We start from the raw sequence: 2,856 nt of genomic DNA, 5'->3' as shown, positions 1-2,856 counted from the left end.
ACATCTAAATCATTTTGGGTCCAATAATGTATTGCTTTTACACGCGAATAGACTATCGCCGATAGGGACATGAACATACACTGGGAACCCGCTGTACGACCGAAAACTGCTGCATTACCTTGGTGAGTGGATGCTTTAACTACTTTGTGAATCGTAACAGGGCCTGGATTAGTTTCTATATCACCCGACTGAACTAGTATAATGGAAGAGAATAAAATAACTGCTAAAAATGGGAGGGGTTTTAGAAATGGGGAAATTTCATTACTATTTGGGGAGCCGTTACTTAATTTTCTATATATAGAACGAAGGTTAAATTGCCTGGTAGAATCAAAGTTGCCGATCGAAATCCGATAAGCTTCGATAGATATCATCTTATTAAACGGTGTATTAGGGATGTAAAATGCAACAGAAATTTCGTAGAGATTTCAATTTATATTCAAACAATTATAATAAATTATGAATTAAATAAATTAGACAGTAAAAGGCTTTGGCTTTGGCTATGGCTTTGGCTGAATGAATAGGTGGTAAACAATCCACGACGAGGGCTTAATCGTAGATGATACCGAAACGTTAGGTGATACCAACACGTTAGTTGTCGAATCCTAAAAATAAAGGAAGAGTAATAAATTGAATAAAATTTAGTATTTATATCGGAGGGGGGGTTTACACCACCCTGTCAGTTTTTTGCTTATAATTCCCTTAAATTTTTTTTAAATCTCATGAAACTTTGCGACTTTTAACATAATCACATAATGCAAAGATATACCAAATTTCAAAAGGGATCTCCAAGAGCTAGTACCAGGGCCAAGTATGGCAGTATTTCACGAAAAAATTGATAGTATTGTGTATTTGAGCAAAAGATTGATTAAATCTTAAGTCACTATTATGGGCATTGGAAACAGACTCTGCTATTATTAAAACATAGTCACAAAATAGATATTTTTTCAAAAAGGACGTTCTGTTGAATAATAATGTAGTCCAGCAGAAATTACATAATGAAAAATACCTTACATCAGCTGATCGGCCGCAGTGACGCATGCTGAGTTTTTTTCTGTATGGCTGTTAGCTATATAAGTGTCTGCACGGCAAACTAGAAAATGGAGATACATCATCAGGTCTCGAATTCAAAACCTAACGAACGCATATGTACTTTTAAGTTTGCCGCACGGACACTTGTATAAGGTAAACAGTTGTAAAGAAAAAACTCAGCTTGTGTCGCTGCGGCCAATCATCTGATGTAAGGTATTTCTCATTGTTACTCACCTGGAATCAAGATAAATGAAGGGATCGATTTCTTTGTAGAAAGTACCACGTTTGATAGGTTGCAAATCTGAAAAAATAAGTGAGAAACAATAAACACCAGCTTTTGTCTCGATCAACCATGAACCTGTGTACTCTCAGGTGCCTAATAAACGTGCCCCCACGCTTATTAATTTTTCAAAAATTTTCCAACCCCCACGGACTATACATTTTTGAAAAATTATTAAATTTCCAACCCCCACGTTCATTTGTACCCCAATTCTGCCATAGCAACCTTTTCGTATTCGGATGTCGATTAGACTGCTTAATATAATATGGTCTGTGGTTTATACAATATAAATAGCAGTGAGAAACTATAGTCCGGCATGAATCCGTGGCGCAGTGGATAAGGCATCGGGTTTCTGATCAACAGAACTTTGCATTTAGTGGGTTCGAATCCCACCGGTGGCGATCTTTCGGTAAGTCATTCAACAAGCATTCAACAAGTTGAAAAACATAGAAAATAACTCACAAAGTCCCAGAACATCAGAAAAATATCAAATCAGAGACTGGAAAATACGAAACAAGTCAAGATGTGACTTTCGAGGTTATGAAGAAGCCACGACCGCATCACACATGGGAACATCGTTTGGATTATTCGCGTGTGCGTATAGTTACTTTTTACATGATTAGCACAGCGAGCGCTATCGGATTTATATCGCGGAAATCATGCACCAAGCACCGTGAACGTTCCGGTGCAGCTCGATCCGGAGAATTCTTCCACCGGAAGCACCGGAACGTTCCGGTGCACGAAAAAAACGGCACTTTTTGCACCGGATGTTTCCGGAGCGCCGGGAGGGTCCTTCGATTAGTACCGTCTGGAACAAAGCATCTTATGATCGACTTCGGTCACTTCGATTGACATCCCCTGGGTTTGATAATTTTAAAGTCTCAAGGGCAACATCACTGAAAATTGGCCTATTTTGTCACTTTTTCGGGCTTTTTAAGCTTTTTTGAGTGGGTTCACAGATTTTAGGGGCAGGATTTTAATGTTATAATTTTTCCTTGGGGGCAGCCATGACATGCTCTGAAAACTTGGTGGCAGTGTATCTAGGTAAAAATTGTTTCCTTGCCACACCAAAGCAGTTATACTTTTACAAAGTTACCAGTAAGTAAAAATTAAGTTTTAAATTTACCTTTTGTAATGTCACATTTGTCAAAATATGTTAGGTTTTTCCTGAGAGCTTCTTCTTTTCTTTTTTAAAGTTCCAACAACCAAGATTTGTGAGGTGGCTAAACCACACAGAACTTCACATGAAAATATCATAGTACAGTAGAGAGATTTTGACCAACGTTTGAGTATACTTTAAAAAGATCAAAATTCAATTTCTCCCAACCAAATTTCAGAAGCAAGAAGTTAAAAAGATAGAACGTAGGAAGGTGCGCACGAAAATACTAGTTCTTATCCGCTAAGCGAAGATTTTAACTAGCTAGCCTGTAAAATGTGCGAAGTATATTTTGAAATCCCGTCTAGTAAACAAATGGTAACAAACACACACCACAGCGCTCTTGAAAGGCCCGTTTGCTTGCGCTGGGCCAAAAAAAAAGAGAAGACAT

At 38.0% G+C, this 2,856-nt stretch overlaps 1 long non-coding RNA gene across 1 annotated transcript; it reads right to left on the bottom strand.

The window, feature by feature from the left end:
• Positions 1-412: 412 nt before the first annotated feature.
• On the bottom strand, positions 413-2,598 carry LOC136822744 (uncharacterized). The gene is made up of 3 exons (XR_010848940.1): positions 2,436-2,598; positions 1,264-1,330; positions 413-602 (listed from the first exon to the last, which is right to left on the bottom strand). It is a non-coding gene; the product is annotated as an uncharacterized lncRNA (long non-coding RNA).
• Positions 2,599-2,856: the final 258 nt, after the last annotated feature.

The sequence above is a fragment of the Clytia hemisphaerica genome, unplaced genomic scaffold (genome assembly GCF_902728285.1).
Source record: "Clytia hemisphaerica strain Z4C2 unplaced genomic scaffold, Clytia hemisphaerica genome assembly, whole genome shotgun sequence".
NCBI lineage: Eukaryota > Metazoa > Cnidaria > Hydrozoa > Leptothecata > Clytiidae > Clytia > Clytia hemisphaerica.
This window is presented reverse-complemented; position numbering and strand designations above follow the sequence as displayed.